The sequence below is a fragment of the Schistocerca americana genome, chromosome 2 (genome assembly GCF_021461395.2).
Source record: "Schistocerca americana isolate TAMUIC-IGC-003095 chromosome 2, iqSchAmer2.1, whole genome shotgun sequence".
NCBI lineage: Eukaryota > Metazoa > Arthropoda > Insecta > Orthoptera > Acrididae > Schistocerca > Schistocerca americana.
The window spans coordinates 129,923,433-129,943,942 of NC_060120.1; the positions used below are offsets into that span (position 1 = coordinate 129,923,433).

Below are 20,510 nucleotides of genomic sequence, written 5' to 3' on the forward strand. Positions count from 1 at the left end.
CTTTTGGAATTTTATAAGTAAGCCTCTCTGTAATGCATATATTTCTTGTAAAGTCTCCCCACTGCAGTTCAGTGAGCATTTTTTTGACATTTTTGTGCTGACTAAATAATCCTGTAGAAACTGCAGAGCTCTTCTTTCAGTATTTTCTATTTGTGCCCTCATTGAACAAGAATAGGTCAAATAAGGCTTTTGTGCGCAATCACTTCTGTGCATAAATTACACTTCCTTAGCTTTAATCCAATAGATCTAAATCTGGCATCTGCCTTCATCACAGGTAGATTTATGTGGACATCACAGCTAAAATCACTCTAGACAGAAACTCCTAAATACTTGAAGGTTGTGACTGATTCCAGTGGTTGATTGACAATGACATAGCTTAACAATCTTAGATCTCATTATGTCTTTTTGTGCACTGCATTACAATTATATATGCAGAAGCTCAGCATTTTGTAACAAGGTTATAATGATGTTATCTTCCTGTATATAGATGCATTGTCTGTAAACAGCCTCGTAGGGCTACAGAATTTGTATGAAATGTTATTTATGGACATGAAGAACAGCAAGGTCATATCAAACTTCCTTGAGGTATGCCAGATGCTATCTTTGTTTCTGACAGTGCCTCTTCATAGGAATGACCTACTGAGTTGCTTTCACTAGGAAATTTTCAAAATAACTATATGTGTACTTGAAACTATTGTTATATATAAAAACAAAGATGAGGTGACTTACGAACGAAAGTGCTGGCAGGTCGATAGACACACAAACAAACACAAACATACACACAAAATTCTAGCTTTCGCAACGGTTGCCTCATCAGGAAAGAGGGAAGGAGAGGGAAAGATGAAAGGATGTGGGTTTTAAGGGAGAGGGTAAGGAGTCATTCCAATCCCGGGAGCGGAAAGACTTACCTTAGGGGGAAAAAAGGACAGGTATACACTCGCACACACACACATATCCATCCACACATACAGACTTGTAGTTCGGTAAGTCACCTCATCTTTGTTTTTATATATAATTTTTCCCACGTGGAATGTTTCCCTCTATTATATTGAAACTATTGTTAATTAGATAATTGAGAAGATGCAGAATTATGTGGACAGTATTTCATTTAGTATCTGAATGGAAAATCTTTTTAAAAGTGGAGACAAAGACCAAAGAAAAGAAATGCAGTAGAAGATCAATTGGTAGCTTTGAGGTGTAAAGTAGTGAAAGCAGCAGATGATCCAACAGGCAAAGAATCCAGCCCCAGTATGAATCCTTGGATAATTCATAACGTATTTAATTTATTCAACAAAAAGAGAAAATATAAAAATCTTACAATCAGGCAAAAAGAAATGAAAATATTTAAAAATGAGACAGACAAAATTTGCAAAATGACCAAGCAGTTATGGCTAGATGACAAATGTAAAGATGCAGAAGCTAGCTTGACTATGGGAAAGAGATTATGCTGCTTATAGGAAAGTTAATGAGACATTTGGAGACAAAAGATACAGCTGCACGAATATCAAGAGCTCAGCTGGGAAAGGAACATGAAGACAGTGCCATGGAAATGAAAAGGAAGTGAAACAAAATGAGATGGGAGGTATGATACTGTGAGAAGAATTTGACATAGTGCTGCAATATCTAAGGTGAAATAAGTCCCCTCTGCTAGAAAACATTACCTCAGAATTATTTAGATTCTTGGGAGAGTCAACTATGACAATACTATTCTATTTGACAGGCCAGGTATATGGGACTGGTGAAATGTCCTCAGATTTCAAGAAGTTCCATTTCTAAGAAAGGCAAGTGCTGACAGGGGTGAATATTACTGAACTATCAGTTCATCCTTGCAAAGTACTAATATCGATTATCTGCAAAACAATGGGAAAACTGTTGGGAACAGACTGCGAGGAAGATTAGTTCATGTTCCAGAGAAATGTAGAAACACATGAAGCAATACTATTTAGCCAAAGCTTCTGACAATGCTGACTGGACTTCACACTTTGAAATGCTGAAAGTATTAGGAATGAACTACAGGGATTGGGAATTACAAGTTGTACAGAAACTGGATTGTTGTTACAAGAATCAAAGGATGCGAGAAGGAAACAGTAGTTAAGAAATTAGTGAGACAAGGTTGTAGCCTATCCATAACATTATTCAAACCAGCACATGAGCAGACTGAAGGAAATCACAAAGAAATATGAAAACAGAATTAAAGTTCATAGAGAAGAAATAAAAACTTTGAGGTCTACTGATAACACTGTAATTCTATAAAAGAGACCAAAAGCCTTGAAAGAGCAGCTGAATGAAACAGATAGCATCTTGGAAAAGAGAGTATAGGGTAAACACCAACAACACTAAAACAAGGATAATGGCCTGTAGTTAGATTAAATCAGGCAATGCTGATGGAATTAAATTGGGAAATGAGACACCTAAAAGTCATACATGAAGTCTGCTATTTGTGTTCAGTAACAATGAAATTAAATTTAATTGTTAAGAAGTCTTTTTCTGAAGCTATTTGTAGCCTTGTACAGAAGTGGAACATGGACAATAAATATTTCAAAGAAGAAGAGAATACAAATGTTTGAAATGTGGAGTTACTGAAGAATTCTGAAGGTTAAGTGGGTAGATCAAATAGCTAATGAGGTGATACTGAAACTGAATTGAGGATAAAAGAAATTCATTGTAAATTACAGGATCTGATTTGGATCAGGCAAAAAGAAAATTTCTTGATCTGCAAGAGAGATAGTGTTGATACCATATCGATGAAATTTTGTTTTTTGTTACATGGCAACAGGTTGTGCAGTAATGTAATCAAATGTCAACTTGACGGGCAGCATAGTATTTTTAAATAGTTTTTTTAAAGTAGTAATATGTTTTTTGTTGAAATGGCTAGACTTGGAATATCACACCAGCACAAAATTCTTTACTTAGGCCAGTTTAATACCAAAAGAAATTCATTCAAAGTCAACAAAGTGTTATAAGAATCTGTTCTTTCATTTTCAGCAATAAAGGTTGGGCACTGAAATTCAAATATTCCATGTTTCAGTTGCAGATGATCTACTTCAAGGACACATAACTGCATCAATAGGCATAAGGTCAGAAAAAGTACAAATGGTATTTTTGGATGACAAGCAGTTAAAGGTGTATTAGAGAGCAGATACCATAGGCATATTAAACAAGAGAGTTTGGTACATTTTACTTAAACAAAATTGAGTGTGGGTTGTATTTGTGCAAAATGGGTGCCATACTCACTGAATGAGAATGAAAAATAAATATAAAAGTGATTTCTCAAAAAACTTTGACTTGACCAGTGCACAAATTCATTATGTGAAAGAGATGTGGATCCACCATTCCACAAATGAAACAGCATTCAAAGCAGTAGTGGAAACCTACAGCCTTGCATTAAAAAAATTAAATCAGTTTCCTGTGACTGAAATTTATTACCAAATTTTCTGGGGCACAGGAAGAATTATTCCCATTGATTACCTTGCTCAAGGTAAGAAAATAACTTGTAAAAATATGGAGTTCTTCTGGATCAAATTAATAAAAAGGTATAGAAGAGGTCTGGAATGGAAAAAAGAAACAATTCACATTGCTTTGGCAATGAAAAAATTTAAGGATATAACTACAAATTGTTGGGACATCCATAAAGGTCAAATGATTCAGTGCACTTATTTCACATCTAGAGAAAATTTTGGCTGTATAAAATTTTAAGTCAAACAAAGAACTTATAGTAGCTACAAAAGGATATTTTTCAGATCTCATGGAATCACTCTTTAGGGGTGGAATCTACTTATTAGGAAAATATTGGGTAAAATGTGTTGACGTGAAAGGAGGCCAAATGAAAAATGGTGGCTAACTGTCAATTTTTTACTGAGTGACAGCTGCTGAAGCTGATAACAAATTATCTATACATTTAAGCTCCCCACCCACCGGCCTCAGACTGTATGCTCAGGGACCTCAATACATGGGAATGAAAATTTGTAATAAATTAAAAGGGATCGAGCTGATGCAGATGAATTTAGGTTCACTTAAAAGAAAGCTATATGAGGTACTGACACTGAAGTGTTATTACTCAGTGGATGAATTCATGTGAGACAATCTGGAAATTTGAGCTGGATACAATGTGTTACACATTCCAAGTAATATCCTTATAGTGTTATTATTTATTATGTGCTATTATTTATTAACATAAAAATCATTGTAACTGTTTCATAAATTTTTGACATGTCTCCTGTACACAAACCAAATGGATTGCAAATGTACATCATGAGATGAATAAAACACAATTCACAGTTCAAAAATTCTTAAATGTAGAATTGATGGTTCTCACATAAAGCACTCACCAGTTAACATGGTATTCCCAAATATCTATGTTGTGATGTCATTAAACACAGGAATTGTTTCCTTTTGACACTTATTACAGAAAAATATTGTTTATAATCACCTGAATATCATAATCAGTATGTTCCTTTGGAAGTAATAATGTTAGCATACTTTTCTTGTGTATCCCATTAAACCCAAAATCATGTTTGTTAATGTGCTTACAACCTATACACTTGTAGTGCAAAAGTTTACAGCTGATACCAGAATAAGTGCTAAACATTATTTCTGCATTGTGCTTGTGTTTGGAAACTTCAAAGAAATATTAGTAAGGTCACCAGTGTAAAATAATAATGTTATAGGTGTTACTAAGGAATTTTGAATATTTATCATTATATGTTTAAGTCGTGATTATAACAGTGCTATGAGACAGTGCCATTTCACATGCAGATGCTTTTGTGAGTCATTTAATGAGTCTTCTGATCATGACTAATTTTTATCTAGGATTATTTTTCACATTCGTTACACTACTCTGCACTTTTTCCTGCAATATCGAACTGCTGATTTCTAGTGTCTTGCATTTAACTTCTGAATTCCTGCATTTGTATTCAAACAGGCCTAGAATAGTCCTGTTTTCCCCCCTTTAATTCATTTAAACAAACAAAAAGATTATATGCATCATTTTCAAGCCTATTATATGTTTTGTTAAATGATTTTCTCCTCAGTTTATCTTTTTTACTACTTGGAATTTGTTATTTTTATCTCTCTCAATACTGTGTATCTGAATGAGGTGATTACTAGAGAAAAATACCCCTAGGCACAAGAAGTCATAGGAATTATACTCATGATTTTTATGTAAACTGTTGCTTCCTCTTTGTAGTACTCACAATATATCTTTAAACTGATCTTTGATATTAGAAATATTTGAGGAGGGACAGTATTCTGACCAACTTCCAATAAATGTACTGCCAAAAAATGAAGAGACTGACATGGTGAATTACAGGGCAATTGAAATATTATTTATCTTCTTCAAGATTAGAGAACATCTTAAATAAGAAAAATGTTATTTCATTGTCCCAACATGGATTTTATACAAATAAATTTAAAGGATTACAAGTAGTAACAGTAGACACATTACCTTGAACACTCAAAAACATCTGACATCGTTAATAGCTCAGTGCTTCTTAAAAAGTTTAAGCTGTAAGGAGATTGAATATGGCCACAAATGGTTCTGAAACTACCTGAGTGGCAGAATTGAGTTTATTGCAATCATAAACTCTAAAAAAGTACAGCCTGCAATACAAAACTAACTGCATGTCTTGATAACATCTACATTTACATCAATACTCTTCAAATCACACTTAAGTGCGTGGCAGAGTGTTCATCAAACCACCTTCACAATAATTCTCTATTATTCCACTCTTGAATAGTGCGTGGAAAAAAGAACGCCTGTAACTTTCCATACAAGCTATTATTTCCCTTATTTTATGATGATGATCATTTGTCCCTACGTAGGTCAATGTCAACAAAATATTTTTGCATTTGGAGGAGAAAGGTGGTGATAGAAATTTTGTGAGAAGATCCCGCCACAATGAGAAACACCATTGTTTGAATTATGCCCACCCCAAATCCTGTATCATGTCTGTGACACTCTCTCTCGTGTTTTTTGACAACACAAAATATGCTGCCCTTCTTTGAACTTTCTCAATTTACTCCATTAATGCTGTCTGGTAAGGATCCCACACCACACAGAAGTACTCTAAAAGAGGATGGATTAGCATAGTGTAGGCAGTCTCCTTAGTAGATCTGTTGCATCTTCTAAGTGTTCTGTCAATAAATCACAGTCTTTGGTTTGCCTGCCCCACAACATTTTCTGTGTGCTCTTTCTGATTTAATTTGTTTGTAATTGTAATTTCTAGGTATTTAGTTGAATTTATAGCCTTTAGATTCGATTGATTTATTGTATAAACAAAGTTTAATGAATTGCTTTTAGCACTCATATGGATGACCTCACACTTTTTATTATGTAGGGTCAACTGAAAATTTTTGTACGACACAGATAGCTTCTCTAAACAATTTTGCAGTTTGTTTTGATCTTCTGATGACTTTATTAGACAATAAATGATAGCATCATCTGCAAACAACCTAAGATGGCTGCTCACATTGTCTTCTGAATCATTTATGTAGATAAGGGACAGCAGAGGGCCTGTAACACTACCTTGGAGAATGCCAGAAATCATTTCTGCTTTATTTGATGATTTTCGATCAATTACTACAAACTGTGACCTCTCTGACAGGAAATCATGAATCCAGTCCCATAACTGAGATAATATTCCATAAGCATGCAATTTGATTAAAAGCTGCTTGTGTGATATCATGTCAAAAGCCTTCTGGAAATCTAGAAATACAGAATCAATGTGAACTCCATTCTCAATAACATTCAACACTTTGTGTGAGTAAAAAGCTATTTGTGTTTCAGTAAAAAGCTAGTTGTATTTCACAAGAATGATGATTTCTAAATCTGTGTTGATTGCATGCCAATAGATTGTTCTCTTTGAGGTAATTTATAATGTTCATACACAATATATATTCCTAAATCCTGCAGCATATCGAAATTAATGATATGGACCAGTAATTTACTGGATTACTCCTATTACCTCTCTTGAATATTGGTGCAACCTGTGCAACTTTCCAGTCTTTGGGTATGGATCTTTCCTTGAATGAGTGGTTGTGTGTGATTGTTAAGCATGGAGCTATTGCATTAGCATACACTGAAAGGAACCTAATTGGTATACAGTCTGGACCAGAAGACTTGCTTTTATTAAGTGATTTAAGTTGCTTCACTTACTCTGATGATACCCAGTTCTGATTTACTCATGTTGTCAGCTGTTCTTGATTCAAATACTGGAATATTTATTTCGTCTTCTTTGGTGAATGGATTTCGGAGGGCTGTGTTTAGTAACTCTGCTTTAGCAGCTTGTCATTGATAATATTTCCATTGCTACCATGCAGAGAAGGCATTGTGTCTTGGTGCTCGCACACTTTACATACAATCAGAATCCCTTTGGGTTTTCTGCCAAGTTTTAAGACAAAGTTTTGTTATGAAAACTGTGTTACAAGCATTGTGTGTTGAAATCCGCACTAAATTTCAAGCTTCTGTAAAAGATCGCAAATCTTGGGAATTTTGCATTTGTTTAAATTTGACATGCTTTCTTTCTTGCTTCTGCAACAGTGTCCTGACCTGTTTTGTGTACCATGGGGGACCAGCTACATCATTTGCTAATTTATTTGGTATAAATCTCTCAATTGCCATTGATACTCTTTCTTTCAATTCTAGCCACATCTGGTCTACACTTACGTTGTTAATTTGGAAAGAGCAGAGAATGTCTCTCAGGAAGGTGTCAAGTGAATTTTTATCTACTTTTTTGAATAGATATATTTTTCATTTATTTTTGGAGGATTTGGGAGTTACAGTACTCAGCCTTGCTACAACAGCCTGTGTTCACTAGTCCCTGTATCCCTTTTGATGCTTGTTATTAGCTCAGGATTATTTGCTGGTAAGAGATAAAGTGTGTTTTTACAAGCATTTACTGTTCGAGTGGACTCATGAACTAACTGCTCGAATAATTTTCAGAGAATGGATTTAGCACAATTAAGGATGATGTTTTATATGTACTTCCAGATTTAAACATATATTTTCACCAACATATCAAGCGTAAATTGAAGTTGTCACCAACTATAATTGTATGATTCGGGCACATTTTTGAAATTAGACTCAAGTTTTCTTTGAAACTTTCAGCAATTGTATTGTTTGATTTGGGAGATTGATGAAAGGATCCAATTATTATTTTATTCTGGTTGCCAAGAATGACCTCTACCTATACTAACTCATAGTAACAATATACTTCAATTTCACTACAAGATAAACTACTTCTAACAGCAACAAACGTGCCACTGTCAACAATATTTAGCCTATTCTTTCTGAGCACTGTTAGGTCCTTCACAAAAATTTCAGCTGAACTTATCTCCAGCTTTAGCCATCTTTCAACACCGATAGCGATTTAATCATCAGTGCTTTCTATTAGCGCTTGCAGCTCCGGTACTTTCCCAACACAGCCTTGACAATTTACAACTGTTACACTGATGGTTCCTAGATATATGAGCTTCCAGTGTTTAACGTGCACCTTTTGACACTGAAGCCCTTTTTGTGTTTCCCCAAAGTTCCCTAACAAAAAATCCTCCCAGTCCATGCCACACAGCCCCCGCTATCTATGTAGCCACCCCCTGCATGTAATGGACTCCTGACTTATTTAGCAGAACCTGAAACCCCAACACCCTGTGGCGCAAGTTGAGGAATCTGCAGCCTACACAATCACAGAACAATCTGAGCCTCTGATTCAGACCCTCTCCACTCGGCACTGTACCAGTTCCGCCATTGGTCCTGTCAACTGTGCTGCAAATGGTGAGCTTTGCTTTCATCTCACAAGCAAGACTTTACCACTTCTGATAGCTGCTCAAAACCAGATAGTATCTCTTCCAATCCAAAACAACACAAAAGACTGGTACCAATATGAGCCACCACCTGCAGGATCCATTCCATATGTGAAATGACTCCACCCAGTATGCACACACAATGCACACTGGTTTTCTTCCTCTCCTTGGTAGCTGTGTCCTTAAGGGGCTCTGTAACACACCTGACAATGGAGCTCCTAACTACCAATATTCCCACACTCTGTCACTACCTGGATCTTGCAGGCTGAGAGGTTTCTTCTGAAACAGAACAAGTGACTGCATGTAGCTGAGGGCCAGTGTCAGCCATAGACAGCACCTGGAATCTGTTTGTCAGACTAACCATGGAGACTTTTTGTTTGGCCCCCCAGGAAGTCTTTTGCCACCTGCCATGCCCTGAGGCAACGTCCCACTTGACCATGGGTGAGGAGTCAACCTTAATGCAAGCAGTAACTGGACTGGCCACTGATCAGCGGACTCGTGGGTCGTGCTGTGTGTCCAGCGGATTCCTACGGCTGGTCCACAACAATGACACCCACCTACTGCAGCCTCAAGCTGTGTAACTAAAGCCAACACAACCTGGAGCTGAGGGTGAAGTGTCAGCAAACGAGCTCACATCCACACACAGCAATCCCTGGCCATACTAAAGACTGTGGAAAACTACACTGCACAGATGAACAAAGGACTATCGACGTGTGCTGTGTACCTTTGGTTGTGTACAGCTCACAGCAGTGGCAATGCAACACACTGGAAATGGTGGCAGTTCCAAATAAACACACTTTTAGTGTTATTTACAGGCCATGGGGAGCACGTTAGGACCCTCAGTTCACGGTGCAACATCCACCCATTGGCCACATCAGAGTCATGTGCTAGGGGTAGATATCACATGGGGCAGGGATACTTCATTGAATTTATGGTCATCTCACCATGGATAAGTATGTGCACATCATGAAACATACTATGGTATCGAGTGAGAGGATGCACTATCCCACTGGAGTGATCCAATTCCAACAGGACCACTCATCTGTTCACATGGGTCGAATCATTCAGCATTGATTTTCACAACAGGCTGGTGTTGACCTAATCCATTGGCTTATTTGAGCACTGGACATTGAAAATTTGTGGGCCAGAATGGAACACCACATGAGCTTACACTGGCCAGACCCATGCACAGAAGATCAATTGTGGGACCTAGAGATGGACGCTGTGATGATTACCTGACATCGTCAGCTGCATTGCAAGCAAGCTCAGAATCTAAATGTGATTGTTCTTCATAATACATATAAAAATACACAAAGATTACTAGTTTCATCGAAATTAAATCACCATCTTGAGATCATTTGTATTGAAAAAATTTGTTTACAGGGTCACTCCATTTTGTTGACTGTTCTCATTAATTGGACACAAGTTATAGAGATGATTTTCGGTAGCACCATCTCTCATCATATAATAAGACGACAGCTGTGTGAACAAGGCACAATAGTTATAAATAAAATACATAAGATGGGTATAAAATGTCTTCATGTAGTGTCCTTGTTGACATCTGATAGGAAAATGTATTATATGTCAACAAGGGTACAACATGAAAACACTTTATACACATATTACGTATTTTCTTTGTAACTATTGTGCACTGTTTACACAGCTATTCTCTTATTGTATGGCAAGAGAAGATATTGTGGAATGTTACCTCTGTAGTTTGTGTCTAACTAATGTGAACAGCAGTCAACAAAAAGTATTGGCCCTGGTGGGAAAAAAATAAATAAATAAATTAATTAATTAAAAAAACTAATATAACAAAAAGTCCATATCCATTAATGCAAAATTGAGGCACTACAACACTGTCGTACTTCCGGAGGCACTGTATGCATATGAAACAACACAAATAGGTGGGCAAACTAAAATCAAAGAAATAGAGAAACAAGAAAGCAAAATTCTCAGGAAAATTTTTGGCCCGATACAAGAGCAAGGAATCTGGAAGAAGAGACCAACATCAGAATTATATAAATACACAGACAAGATAACGGATACAATAAGGAAAAGAAGAATGCAGTTCTGTGGACATATCCACAGGATGAATGAAAACAGAATTTCAAAGCGAATTCTTAAAGTCATCAACTCAGGCAGGTGAAAAACAAAATGGATAAAAGAAGTTGAAGAGGACCTCAGACAAGCACACATAACAGTAAACGATGCAGAAAATAGAACTGAATTCAGGAACACCATCAAAAAACATAAATTTGACACCACAACACAGAAGAGAGCAGGATGCAAATGGACAGCGCAGTGAAAGAAACAACACAGCGAACACATGAAGAAAATTTGGGCTCAGAAGAAACATGAACAATCATCATAAAGGAATTCAAGTTCAAACGCTCTCTTAAATGGGAATAATAAATAATAATAATAATAATAATAATAATAATAATAATAACTACTGTACAAATGCTCTGCAGATGGCAATTTAATTTCACTAAAACTAGCAATCATTGTTTATTTTTATGTGATATGGGTGAATAAACTTCTGTAACAAGAACAGCCACCTCCTTTACAGCATTGAATGTATTGGAGAGGTTTCATGGGGGATGAGACATATTTCCAGAGGCTGATCACCTCCATGCCTCATTGGATGAGGCAGTTAATTGATGCCAATGGTGGGTGGACCTCATACTAGCCTCATGCCTGATGTGAAACTTTCCTCATCCCACATTACTCCACATTATATTACAACATTTGATATGACTGTATGTTTGTTAATTGGAAGTCTATGTGATATCAATGTTCTTCAAATTTTATTTATTGAACTCATGTTATTTAATACTTAACACATGCAAATTTGAAAAAACCACATACAAGTCAATTTGAATTGAAATATCAATGCTGTACTAATATGAGACAGTCAGAGAAAACACTTACTATTTACTTTAATGACAACAGATAAACCCTAAAATAATAATATTCTCTCCTTAACACCTCTGGAACATTTTCTGTCTCTGTTGTGCAAAAGAAGTGCAGCCAGGACATACACAAGCTCTCTTTCAAGCTAATGTTTGTCGGGAGACCAAGTATAGCACTCCATGCACTGCACCCCTTTTTCTCTGTTAGTCTTCGGAGAAACAACTACTGCATTCAGTGTCTTCTTCTTTAGACTGTGCATCTGAATTTTGTCATCAATTAAATCTGTATCAGACTCTGTATGACTGAGCAATTATATTGCACATGTTTTTTCTTTTTCAAAAACAATATTTTCGCTTCTGTCTCCTTTGATTCCGTGTCAGCTTTCTTCTCTTTGAATTGTTTCAGATGTCCCCTCTGTGGAGACAATGTTAGCTACTTAACAAATTCAGAATGTGCTGATTTTACTTGACTGGTGGCTCTTGATGTGGCTTGCTGATTTTGGGAGCTGCCCAGATACCATTTGCACTCACATTTACTCCATTGTTTGCATCTTGTATGTCTAACTCCTGATGTATTGTAGATTATGAAATCTTGATGTATTTCAGTGTCATTCTGTCCAAATATATGCTAGTTACATGGGAAGAGTTCCATTTCCCAGAAGCCATTTATACACTACTGGCCATTAAAATTGCTACACCATGAAGATGACGTGCTACAGATGTGAAATTTAACCGACAGGAAGAAGATACTGTGATATGCAAATGATTAGCTTTTCAGAGCATTCACACAAGGTTGGCACTGGTGGCGACACCTACAACGTGCTGACATGAGGAAAGTTTCCAACCGATTTCTCATACACAAACAGCAGTTGACTGGCGTTGCCTGGTGAAATGTTGTTGTGATGCCTTGTGTAAGGAGGAGAAATGCGTACTATCACATTTCTGACTTTGATAAAGGTTGGATTGTAGCCTATTGCGAATGAGGTTTATCATATCATGACATTGCTGCTCGCGTTGGTTGAGATCCAATGACTGTTAGCAGAATATGGATTGGTGGGTTCAGGAGGGTAATACAGAACGCCATGCTGGATGCCAACGGCCTCATATCACTAGCAGTTGAGATAACAGGCATCTTATCCGCTTGGCTGTAACGGATCGTGCACCCACGTCTCGATCCCTGAGTCAACAGACGGGGACATTTGCAAGACAACAACCATCCGCACGAACAGTTCGACGATGTTTGCAGCAGCATGGACTATCAGCTCGGAGACCATGGCTGTGGTTACCCTTGATGCTGCATCACAGACAGGAGCGCCTGCGATGGTGTACTCAACGACGAACATGGGTGCACGAATGGCAAACCGTCATCTTTTCGGATGAATCCAGGTTCTGTCTATTGCATCATGATGGTCGCATCCATGTTTGGCGACATCGCGGTGAACGCACATTGAAAGCGTGTATTCATCATCGCCATACTGACGTGTCACCTGGCGTGATGGTATGGGGTACCATTGGTTTCACGTTCCCGGTCACCTCTTGTTCGCATTGATGGCACTTCGAACAGTGGACGTTACATTTCAGATGTGTTACGACCTGTGGCTCTACCCTTCATTCCATCCCTGCGAAATCCTACATTTCAGCAGGATAATGCATGACCGCATGTTGCAGGTCCTGTACGGGCCTTTCTGCATACAGAAAATGTTCGACTGCTGCCCTGGCCAGCACATTCTCCAGATCTCTCACCAATTGAAAATGTCTGGTCAATGGCGGCCGAGCAACTGGCTCATCACAATACACCAGTCTCTACTCCAGATGAACTGTGGTATCGTGTTGAAGCTGCATGGGCAGCTGTACCTGTACACGCCATCCAAGCTCTGTTTGACTTAATGCCCAGGCGTATCAAGACCGTTATTACGGCCAGAGGTAGTTGTTCTGGGTACTGATTTCTCAGGATCTATGCACCCAAATTGCGTGAAAATGTAATCACATGTCAGTTCTAGTATAATATATTTGTCCAATGAATAGCCGTTTATCATCTGCATTTCTTCTTGGTGTAGCAATTTTAATGGCCAGTAGTGTAGCATTGTCTATTGTTACTGCTCTCAAGTAGGCCTCACCAAATAACCTCGTACAAAAATGAGATTACCACTTACCTGGGTTATTGGCCCATCAGGTTTCTATTTCCTGGGCATAATGCAATTTAAATGGTCCCCTGGATTCCACGCAAGGGCTGCATTTTATGCGAGGAAGGGGGTGATAAACAGATGATGTACACGTTGCTTTCTATTGCTTTATCTATCACACAACTATTAGTACAGCAGGATCATCGCTAGATGGCTTCACGAAGTTCAGAAAATTGTCAAAGCACTTAGTGAACATATGAATCTGACCTAACTACTAGGATGACAAGCTGAAGTTATCCAATATGAGATAGCTTGTCTTAATATGCGATACTGTTGCATATTAAGATACCCATGGTATCACATATTAGACATAAGCAGTCTTGAACTAGAAATCTAACCTCGTAGTTACACTGCTTGGTTTGAAGGGCAATTCATTATAGAAAATGAAAAAGTGCTTTGAGAAGAATATAATCATATGAATATTGTTGCAACAGCTATTCAACTTCAGATATTAAATCTCTTAGGTATATAAAGTAGAGCATCAATTATCTGCAATAATTAGGGGACATGGGTGTTCAGATATCCAGTTTATTTGCATAATCGAAAGTATACTTTTATTTACCAATAAAAACTGCATATATTCATAATAATGTGAATCCCTTTTATTATTACAAAGGCAAGTACAGTTGAAGTGTATGTAGTATGGCCTGAAAACAAAAATTTATGTAATACACATGCATTTTGCATGTATAGTATGTAGGTATAGAATTAATACTTAAAAGAAATCCTTAATTTTTGTCTGTCTAGAGAAGCCTATCCACTTACAAGCAGCCAAGACAGATACTTTTTTCAGTATAAATATTTGATACTAGTCATTTTCTTCTTGAACTGCAAATCATCACAAGACAGTATCTAAACATGTAAATGCTTCAGAAGCAGCTGGTATATTTTCATCTTCATTTTATGGCCCACTGGGTGATGAGATAATGGTGGTGTCCTTTTTGTCAGTGATGAGGTTTACAGTTTCACTATCTTGCATGATTTGGTGCCATGGATCTGCATCATTGACACTCAGCCATTCTTGAACGTCGTCTTCATCACATTATGACAACTGACTTCGTTTTGCTAATGAGGGTGGCTTGATAAGTGTGGTAAAAAAGCAAGGAAAAGATGTTTGTTTAGTAAACAACTCATCTTACTTCTTGATAATAGAATGATATACACTTGGTCCAGTTACGCTCTAGCTTTTTTATCCCATTGGTAAGATAGGTTCTGTCAAACTCTGTGGAATATGCATTGACTGCAACTGTTACTTCCTAATGTCATGAAAATTTCTACCCAGCAAGCCAAAGTTTCAAGTTAGAAAACACGAAAAACTCAATTGAGACTAAGTCTAGTGAATAGGGTGGATGAGGAACCAATTCAACGTCCAATTCATGCACTTTGACCATTGTTAGCACTGATGCAGAGGTGGTGCATTATCCTGGTGAAAGAGCACTTTTATGCTTGCCAACTTTGGTCTTCTTTCAGCCAACACAAGTTTCTAATAATCCAACAGTGAAAAGTAATAGAGTACAGTTATGGTTCTGTCTTTTTCCAAATAATCGACGATTATTCCTTGGAAATCCCAAGACAACAATGGCCAGCACCTTAACAACTGACAAAATGATCTTTGCCTACCTTGGTGCACTTTTCCCAGCCTGTGCCCATTGTCTTGTCTGCCGTTTTGACACAGGTGTGTAATTATGGATCCTGGTTTCATCAAGAGTCACAAATCAGCACTAAAAGTATTGCGGACAGCAATTAAACATCCGCGAACATTTTGTTGAAAAGTTGTACCAGATGCGCATTTGGCCAGCTGTGAGCAGTTGTAGTACCCAACTTAAACACAGTTTCTTCATGCCAATTATCTGTGCAGAGCACTGTGTGCTCATCTAGTGGAGAAGCCTATAGTCTCAGCAATACCATAAATTTTTATTTGTCAGCCTCGCATTACCATGCTGTGAATTTTGTAAATGGTTTCCTTTGTGGTGACCTCAATTGGATGGCCAGTGTGCACTTCATCTTTGGTGCTTGTTTGACCACATTTAAATTCATCAAGCCAAAAGTACATGATTTTCAATTATGGTGCATAGTTCTCTTGAATTTCATCCAGTTCTGTTTTGATTTGTGTGGCAGTCTAACCCTTCAAATGAAAATGTTTAATAATAGTACAAAACTTGGTTTTCTCCATGTTCAATGGCAGTTGACACTAACTAATGTAGATTACTGTCAGAAATTAACTGTACGCTGTACATTGTTAAAATTCTTAATATATAAAGTATATGCATACAACCTTTGGAATAATCAAGCTTACTAACCAGAATGTGCCAAAAAATATTCCATTCTTTCATGTAAATTTATGAGACTTGGACTTACCATTCTATTTGCCATTCTCAGGTAGACTTTGAGAACTTGTTGCCATAATAAAATTTTATTCCAAGATTTTTAAAAATTATGTTCCTTTACACCATCCCATGCTGTTCTGATTATGTAGGATGCATCTTTCAAATCAATATTCTTATGATTTCATAACTGACTTCCTTCTCCTTCCTCTTCTTTTTTGTAATATTGTTTGAAAGTCTCAATAATGCCCTTGGTCCATGGAGTTTATCTTAGTTTTAAGAAGCCTCACTTTCATGAACTCATTCTTTTCTTTTTAGATATCACATGATAGACGAGTTGGTCCTCTTTCAAGGACCAATAATGTTTTCTCCCTTTGGCCATTTTTTAACTGATAAGCTTTTACAGGTCATACAAAAACTTCCATAAACCATTCCATGAAAATTGTAGTATCCCTCCAGGTGATCTTTTGTGACTGCAAACAATAGACATCACTGACATTTGAAAGTGTTTGAAACAACAGTTTCTTACTTTCACCAGTGATGGGCATAGAAAATCAGTGGTTACCAGTAGCATTACAACAAGCTAAAGCAGTAACATGGTAACATGATCCTTTCTTATTTTAGGACCAGATTCTACTAATTCATGAAATGAAGCAAGACTTTTTCTTGGCAAAGCATTCCAATTGAGTGCAGTTTTGTCAACATTGTAAACATTTTAGAGAGCATAATCTTCTTCCATTAATTTTACTGTCTCCGGAAGAATCAGCAGACAATTTTTCTCCTTGTGTTTGAAGCTCATGAATTCTGTGTCTTGAATTTAAGCATTTTAACAAGCCCGTGCTTGCTTTAAAATTTGACAGCCCTTCAAGATTTTCATTAAACTGAATTGCCTTATCACATAGAAAGGGTCCAGAGGTAGGTTCTTCTTGTGATTTTTTACAGGCAACATGTGAACAGCATCATCTACATCCACGTTCATGGCGGGCTTCATAGTTTTACAAATTATTGATCCATCAGTAGAATCAAGCTTAGATATAATATGTATGGTGATCTTTTTTTGTTTGTAATCTCTGTTATTCTCGATTTACCAACCATGTACTGATTATATAAATTGGTAGCAAATTCCCCTTCCCCTAAAATTTTATTAATCTAACATTTATCTCTCATAGAAAGGACAACATGTTTACATTTAGGCATTTTATACCATGCATTTACTTTATATGTCAAAGCTGACACAAGTGATCATAACAGATTGCAAATGGTTACTATTGTCAGCAACTTGGCATTGGTTTGGGGGGGCAAGTAGTTCTGACTGATACGGCAAAAGCATAGTGCATTGTGACATCTGGCATCTGTAGTTTCAAACACGCAGAGCACCAAGATTATTGATTCTATTTTCCTTGAAATTTAGAGAGAAACAAACTGTAATTTCATTTGGAAAACCGTGTTCTTCCATCAATTGGAAGGTCATAAAATTTTGTACTTGCTTATCTTTTTCAGATCATTATACATGTCCAACCAGATTTTAGTAAATATTGTCTGACAGAATTTAAATGTCTTATTTAGTTCCATTATGCTGAATAGTTGAACTTATTTTTCCCAGCATATATGTAATTTTTCTGTGAGCCAAAATTTATGAGCTCATTACTAAAGATTTATTTTTCTCTTAATGATTTTTTCTGCTGCATCTGCTTTCCCATTCTGTCTTTTACTTCTGTGAATGGTTTTATGTAAACAAGCTGAACTTCCTGTTTGGCACCTTAATTTTTACCTGATTGTTTTTTAAATTGAGTGATAGTGAATATTAGTGTTCCCAAATAAAAAGACAAAAGGAGTGCTGCTGAACTTGATTCTTACATTTGAGTGCATAATTTGGGGAGGGGGAAACATATCCTTATGAGTTTCTGCCATGCCAAAGAATGCATTTAAAGTACAAGCTTCATAAAAGATAAACTTTTGTTATAAGTCTGTGTGATCTAGAATCACTTGCTCCTCAAAAAAAAAATATTATCTCATTCCTACGAGGGGTGTTAAATAATTTATGCAGCACATTTTTTTCTCAGCTAGTTTTGGGTGAAAATACGTAGAATTTCTTGTGAGGCATCATGGAATATTCCCTTTTCAGATCCTATAGTTTTGTGAAGTTCCAGTAGGTGGTGGTGCACAGTAGGTGGTGGTGCAATGTGCAGCCTTCAGAATGGCATCTGTAATAGAGTTGCATTCCAAGCAGAGAGCTGTCATTGAGTTTCTTTTGGTGGAAAACCAGAGCATCACAGATATTCATATGCACTTGCAGAATGTCTACAGAGAGAATGTCTCCAGAGTGAACAAAAGCAAGATGAGTTGTGTGGGTAGGTGCCTGTCATCATCGCAACAAGGTCATGCAAACCTGTTCAATCTTCTGTGTTCCAGCCGGCCACACACAGCTGTGACTCCTGCAGTGTTGGAACGTGTGGACACACTCATTCAAGGTGATTGACAGGTGACAATCAAACACCTCACTGCACAACTGGATGTCTCTATTAATCGTGCTGACACACTCATCCAACAGTTGGTTTACTCAAAAGTGTGTGTGTGCTGGGTTTCTCACTGACCAATAGAAGACAATAAAGAGCAATGAAGGATCCTGTGTGTGGGATTGCTGGCCTGCTAGAAGGCTGATCATGACAATTTTTGTCGAACATCGTCACAGGTGATGAAACATGCTCACATTACTTTGAACTGGAAACAAAATGGCAATTCATGGACTGGCAGCACACCACCTCTCCTTCACATAAAAAGTTCAAAACAGCTCCTTTAGCTGGTAACATAATAGTGATAGTCTTCTGGGACTCTGAAGGGTTATTCTGTTTGGTGTCCTCCAACATGGTGCAATGACCAACTCTGAAATGTATCGTGCTACCCTCAGGAAACTGAAGAAATGCCTACAGCATGTTCATTGCCACAAAACTGCAAATGAACTTCTCCGTATCCATGACAGTGGAAGGCCTCACCCAAATCTGAAAACCTGAGACGAGGTCACAAAACTTCATTAGACTGTTCTTCTTCATCTACCCTACATCCCGGATCGCTCACCTTCTGACTTCCATCTGTTAGTCCCACTGAAGGATGCACTCCACGGGAAGCAGTACATGGATGATGGGGAAGTTATTGATGCAGCAAGACATTGGCTCTGATGTCAGCCAATAGAATGGTACCATGCAGGCATACGTGCCCTCCCAGTAAGGTGGCGTAAGGTTTGGATTGAATGGAGATTACATTGAAAAATAGGGTTTTGTAGCCAAAAGAGTGAGGAATAATATGGTGCATTGGAATTATGAATAAAACCAACCTGCATTCAGAAAAAAATGTGTTGCAATATTTATTCAAAGCACACTGCTTAAAATAAATGTCAAAATAACTTGGATGAATTTTGTTTAACATTTTATGAGTTTTGTGATACTATTTTTGTTAGCTTGTACTACAGTAGTTCTCTTAAAGACAACAGATAATATGCACCAGTGTTGTACTCATCAAGACAAGAGAGACTATCACAGAAAGGACATTGGCATCTACCACAATGGAGACATAAAAATATTGGCCAGATGGTGGAACTGAACTCTGGTTCAGCAAGTGACAACCAGGCACTTAGACCATAAACAAGTAGCATGGCAATCCTTCAGATCACGTCTAGCACTGGCAATCACATCACAAAATATTTCACTATCACTGTTGGCATCCTATACTCCTGTGGATAATGTTTAATTGGTATTAATTACCAACATTTTGTATAGTGCATCTTGTTGGTACAACAATATGTTGCCACTATAACTCAACATGTGCGTTAATGTGGTGAAAGTGTTGGCACGATTTATGACGTGGCTGTACATGCCAAGAATTCTCAATGTGGGATTAAGCGTTTTCCATGTTAACAGTTTTGTTTTGTTGACTGTACATCCTGTAGGTCAGATATAATCAGTACTAGCTATGGTGACTCATAGCTGTAAATCTTGGATCAATTTTTAAATTACAGAAGCAATCTCTGAGAAGACGCTCATTCAAAAAGAACACTGTGGGCTTTTTCTCAAAGATTTTAAATTTATCTCCTTAGCGTGGCTACAGATAATAAATGTTATTTGTTTCCCAGTGCAGCATTCAGAGTCCCTACATAACAATGTCAATCACAGCTCCTGTTACACTAGAAACAAGTCACTTGCAGATCTTACCATACAGTAAAAATTATATGGAATCAGTGTAAAGTGCATGGGAATCAAAATATGCAATCATCTTTCAGTAATTCTCAAATCAGTCAG

At 37.3% G+C, this 20,510-nt stretch overlaps 1 protein-coding gene across 5 annotated transcripts in view; it reads left to right on the forward strand.

Moving 5' to 3' along the window:
- LOC124596504 (phospholipid transfer protein C2CD2L) overlaps positions 1–20,510 on the forward strand; it is a 575,969-nt gene that overhangs the window by 521,312 nt on the left and 34,147 nt on the right. The window lies entirely within an intron of this gene.